The sequence below is a fragment of the Elephantulus edwardii genome, unplaced genomic scaffold (assembly GCF_000299155.1).
Source record: "Elephantulus edwardii isolate Elephantulus edwardi_28Jun2011 unplaced genomic scaffold, EleEdw1.0 scaffold00026, whole genome shotgun sequence".
Taxonomy (NCBI): domain Eukaryota; kingdom Metazoa; phylum Chordata; class Mammalia; order Macroscelidea; family Macroscelididae; genus Elephantulus; species Elephantulus edwardii.
In genome coordinates, this window is record NW_006399776.1 from 21,846,926 (window position 1) to 21,852,946 (window position 6,021).

General features: G+C 40.3%; 1 gene segment (V, D, J or C); it reads left to right on the plus strand.

Moving 5' to 3' along the window:
• LOC102851356 overlaps nucleotides 1-6,021 on the plus strand; it is a 430,705-nt gene that overhangs the window by 49,377 nt on the left and 375,307 nt on the right.

The following is a 6,021-nucleotide window of genomic DNA, read 5'->3' on the forward strand; positions in this document are numbered from 1 at the left end:
ACATGGGTGTGCATATATCTGCTTGGATGTCAGGTATGGTCTCTTTGGGGTATATTCCCAGTAGTGGAATTGCTGGGTCAAATGGTATCTCTATTCTTTATCTCCAACTCTCACCTAAGTATTTTCACTCAATAACTAACCATTACCTAAGTCTCAAAATGCTTTCCCAATTCAAATCTTTCTCCCATTCCCAGTTTCTGCAAATGGCACCATTATTCTTTGGTTTTTGTAGATCTGAAATCTTTGGGTTTATAGGCAGACATCAGTTCCTAGTAACTTTTACTTTGAAGTACTACTGTGTCCACACATTGTTAAGCAGTGTTCCAAATCCTTTCACTCACCTGAAAGGGATGTTCTCTCCTGCTGTCCATTACTTTGAAATGTCTCTTATCTTTTTTGTCTCATCAACTCCAAACCTCTTAACACTACCACACCATATTCTAAAAAATGTTTTCATCAGTCTCTCCATTGTTCAAATTCCCATAATTCTTATTTTTCTAATCAATTCTTACTCTTAGTGTCCTCCCCAATCTATACCACATTCCAACAACACATGTTCTTTCTCAAAGGGCATTTCTCAATTTATGCCCTCTTAGTGTCCTCCCCAATCTATACCACATTCCAACAACACATGTTCTTTCTCAAAGGGCATTTCTCAATTTATGCCCTCTGTATTGGTAAACGCATTCTTAACACTTTGTTACAAACACATCATGAAAAATTAAGGCCTTTTGATCATCTTTCTTTTCCCACCAAGAATACACAGAAAGCCAAATTTGTGTCTATATGTCCTATTTTTCTCTGCTCTGAACAACAACCTTCTCCAGGTAAAAGGCAACTTTAATTGTGTGGTCTAAATGGAAATTGCTATCTTACTTAAGCTACAGCTTTAGATAGACAATTTTGAGTGGACTGGAGGTGAATGTCTAGGCCCATTGTGCCAATCGTATTCTTTTTACCCCACACTGGGCACAGATTCACCTGCAGAAGGAGACCTGATTTGGGCCAAGTCAAACATAGACTTATCCCAGAATCTCTATGTTTGGAATTGGAAAGAGACTACAATGCATGATGAATTCCAGTCAGAAAATGTTTGCAACCACATCCCCTACTTTATAGTGCAATCTGTGTGAGTGAACAAATTGAATGAATGCACATGCATCCAAGATACAGAAAGAAGCAAAAGGAAAGGGCAACCTTTACACAGTTTAGGGTTCCAAGGCACCTGATATCTGAGGTCCAGATAAAATTCCATCCTTGGCAAGGTTAGAGGAGTCAGTGCATTTCTCTTCTTGCCTAAGCTTATTTGAATTACCTTCTGTCACTTGATCAATAATATTTTTGAAGCAATGCTGTTTCTAAATATTGCCTTAGGCTGAGTTCTCCAAGGGGGCAAGACATATGAACTCACTCACTCACTCATTGCAGCAGAGTCATACATGGCTTATAGCTGAACCTCCAGCAAGTCATTCTCCCTCAGAACCTCTGTCATTGAACATCATTTTCCCTCAGAACCTCTGGAGGATTAAAAGTGCCAGAGAGTCTGACCTTTGAGTTAGCAGTGAAATTCTCTACAGGCTCTATTTCAAGAAAGAGCCCTTACAATCTAACTTCTGATGGCCTAGTACGTAAGGAATTGTGCTGCCAGTCCAAAGGTGGGTAGTTCAAACTCACCAGATGCTCTGTGACAGAAAGATGGCTATCTCCTCTTCTATGCTTGAGAGTCTCTGAAATCTAACTAAAGAATCAACTATGAGTCAATTCCTACTAGATGGTATATAACATAACAACCAGAAGTTTACCAGAAATGGATATAGACAGATCTAATTCAAAGAAATGAGTCTTAATTGCACAGGAGGAGATTTCCCTTCCTTCTCCCATGTAACACTTGGTGGAGTCAAACTGTGTGCCTTTGGGCAGTGTCTTGCCACTAGGCCACCATAGCTCCCTCAAAGGGCAGCAGAAACTGACAAATCTCATCACTTGTAGATCAGATGATAGGTTGCCAGTTCAAGTCCCAAGAACCAGAAGTCAGATAAAGAAGAATTATACGCAGGATCTAGAACAAGAGAGTTTTTCTAGATCATTCAAAACATACTAAATACAACCATACATCGTCAGAGAATCCTCCTACTCCAGTAACAGATAAGACTGGTAACTTGAGTAAAGGTGTGACTTTAGACTTAAAATACACCCACCATAATCTTATAATCTTGCCTTATTAACAAATAGAGGTTAGGCTTTACAACACAGAAAGTGAAGGGAATTGATGGTGCGGCCATAAGAAGTTGCACTGCGAATCTAAATGCCTAATCTCTCTCTGGTGGTTCAAGTCCATCATCAGCCATGACAGATAAAGATGGTAAATCCCTTTGCATGTGATTTACTGCCTTGGAAACCCATTGGAGGGCAGCTATGAGTTCATTCGGACTTGATGTCAAGGAGAGTTTGTTTTCATTTTTCTTTTTTTAACCTATTCCCATGCATTAGAAATCAGGACAATGACTAGGGATGATAGAAGGAAAATAACTGCCTTTGAGCTGTGATGCTGGAGAAGAGTACTAAATTTACCATGGACTAGTAGGAGAACAAACAGGTTCATTCAGAAGATGAAACCAAGTTGCTCCTTGGAGGCAAGGATTCTGAAGCTTCGTTTGACATTCTTTGGGCATGTTGCAAGGAGGGACCAGTCCTTGGAGAGGGATGTCAGGTTTGGGAGGGTGGAGAGAGAACACAAGAGAGGAAGACCTTCAATGAGATGGATTGACTCAGTGACTGAGGTACTGGGGGTATGTTTGTCAGAGATAATAAGGCTGGCTCAGGATAGAGCAGGGTTCAGAGCTGTTGTTCATACATACAGTTGTTATGAAGCACAAGTGACTCAATGGCACATAACAACAACTGAGAATCATTAATTAGCCAAATTGACATGTTAACCATCACAGTTATTTACTGAGAAGTTTTAAGGAACACTTTACTGGCTACCAAGAAACAAAATCCATCAGTTCTGGGAGTAGTGGTAGATTGCTCACCTTCCATGCATCACAGCAGTGTTCTATGCCTGACCAGTGCACTCACTGCAAGCTCACTCATCAGCTCTTTTGTCAGTGGAGGTTTGCCTGTTGCTATGTTGCTAAACAGATACCAGAGAAACTTCCAAATTAAGACAGACTAGGAAAAAAGACCTACCAATTTTTTCCTCAGTCACCAGCAGTCCTACCTTATTTCACCTGCAGACACCATGTCCTGAGAACAGACTAAAAAGTAGGTAACAACATCAAAATTCACTGCCTTTGGGTTGATTTCCAGTCATAACAATGAGAGGCATAGTAGAACTAGCCCATAGAGATTCTAAAGCTGTAATTGTGGTTGTTGAGTACTGTAGAGTCAGAACCTACCCTTAGCTGACCCTCCAGTAGGTTTTCCAGAGGCAGTTAATTGAACAAAAGGAGATTGCCCACCCTTCTCCTGTGGAGAAGCTGGTGGCCCCGAACCACGTGCCTTCGGGATTATAGCACAACTTCTTGCCACTAGGCCACCAGAGCTCCCAGAAATAAATTGTCACATCTTCCTCCCAACAAGCAGCTGATGAGTTCAAAATCATGGTTAGCCACCATAACAGCTATAGCACAGACTCTAAAGCTCACATTCTCAGTGATTTCTTTGAAAATCCTGAAGGGGGCACTGTTTGCATTCACAAAAAATCAACTATTTTTTTTATTTATTTGTTTTTAATGAAGGGGAGGGACTGAATAAATTTTTGCATGAAGTTTTTCTAATTGGCTGAGTCATCTTGTTGGAATAAATATATTTCTGTAGAGAAATGATACAGCCACTGTATTCGGAGAGCCCTGATCCGCTTTCAAGGTCCCTAAAACTTGCCGGTGAACTGAGAAAGGAAATACAAAAAAAAAGAAAGAAAAATATGAAGATGCTACTGGGAGTGATTCTATGGTTTCAACTAGACTGTGAGTTGAGGGTTACTGGAAAAGGGAGCTATATTTGTAAAGGGATTGTCCAAGCATGCTCAGGAATAGAAACAAAATTCAATTTAACTCATGTAAGGCTATCTAGAGGAGAAAGTATTTGGCCTTTTTGCTAGGAGGGGCTATTCCTTGGAAAAGGACATCATGCTTGGAAAGGGAGAGGGTCAGTGAAAGAGAGGATGTCCTCAGTGAGATGAATTGACACAGTGACTGCCGCAATATTCTCAAGTACATCAGACATGATGAGCATGGCACAGGATAGGATAGGGTTCTACATGACACCAGAGTTTTCTGTGGAGACTGGCAAGTTCATAGGGTCACTTGGAAGCACCTAACAACAACAGGGAAGAAAGTGGATTATGGGGATAACTAGTGAACAGTTTAATTGTTCTCTTTGAACAGGGTTAAGTGGAGAAGTGAAAGTGGAGCAAAGTCCTCCATCCCTGAGCACCCAGGAGGGAGCAGGTTGTAAGATCTACTGCAATTATTCAGGCACAAGTTCACCCAGACTTCACTGGTACCAACAGAGTCTGCAGGGAAGCCTCATCTCTCTGTTTGTACTGCTGTCAAATGGAGACATGAAGAAGACTGGACAGTTAACAACCTCACTTGACACCAAAGCCCATCTCAGCACCCTGCACATCACAGCCCCTTAGCACGGCCACTCTGCCACCTACGTCTGTGCAGTGGACACACACTGCTCCTCCAGTGCTCTCACCCTGCACCTAAACCCCAGGTGCAGTCTAGGCTCAGCCGCCTATGAGATTACCATTGTGAGGGTTAGTCCATGGGCTCCATGTCTCTTTCCATAAGAACATTTTGAAGTAAATAAAAAAAAATTTTTAAATGTTTATTTTCTCCACTATGGATATTTTCTTAAAAAGAAAATGGATTCATAAAAATAAGCCCTAAACAAGCCTTGCCTGAAAATATGAGGTCAGATCCTTTACTGCCTCACAGTCAGAATCCATTAATCTTTCCTTTCAGAATGATTTTATATTTAGTGCAACTGTCACAAACAATTCCTATGAAATATAGAGCCATTATTTGTTTTGTATGTGAATATAACATATAACATTTTCCAGTAGAGGAAAAGAGAATAAAAACTTTGCAAAAGAATATTCTATGAGGGGCTCTTACCTCATTTTTTCTTCTAAAATATTGACTATAGTAGTGAGGCATTAGCCATGTGATCTAGATATTGTTTTTTTTTTCTCAATAGAGGCAGAGATTCCTATCACAGTACATCAAAAAGAAACCAAAAAAGATTAACCTAGAAAAGTCATATTAATAGATGAAAACTTTTACACATAACTGATCTTCAAACCGAGATTTTGAATACTTTGGGGGCACCTTTATTTTTTTAACTAATTGTACAAAACAAATAAATTTCTATTTTGTAAGTGACAAAGAAGAAATGAATCGATCTTGAAGGAAGTGCAACCAAGAGTGCACCTTAGAGGCAAGGACGGTTAAACTTCATCTCATTACTTTGGGTGTATTTTTATTCCTTAGAGAATAAGCATTATGCTGAGAAAAGGAGAGAATCAGGAAAAGAGAGGACAGACTTTAATGAAATGAATTGGCTCAATGACTACCAGAAAGGGCTTGAGCAAGACAGAGACTGTGAGGGTGGTGCAAGAAAGGGCAAGGGTCCAATCTATTGGCCATCGGGTTGCTTTGAATCATAGCTGGTCTGTGGCACCTACAGATAAATGATGGCAGTGGTGTGTGTACCATCAAGTCAGAACTGACCCATCACTGACTAAAGGCACAGGAAAGACTGCCCATCTTTTTCCCCTGGACCAGATGATGGATTTGAATCTTGTGCCTTCATGATTACAGTGCATCTTCTTACCACTAGGCCATCAAAGCTCCCTAAAAAAAATAAATAATCCTAAATCACATGCCTATGAAAACTCCATGAACCTGGAGAAACGATGATAGTTATAGAAAGACTTCAGGTCTTTTGTTCATAGAGTCGCTATGAGTCGTGCTCAACTCAAAGGCAATCAACAGCAACTATCTATCTATA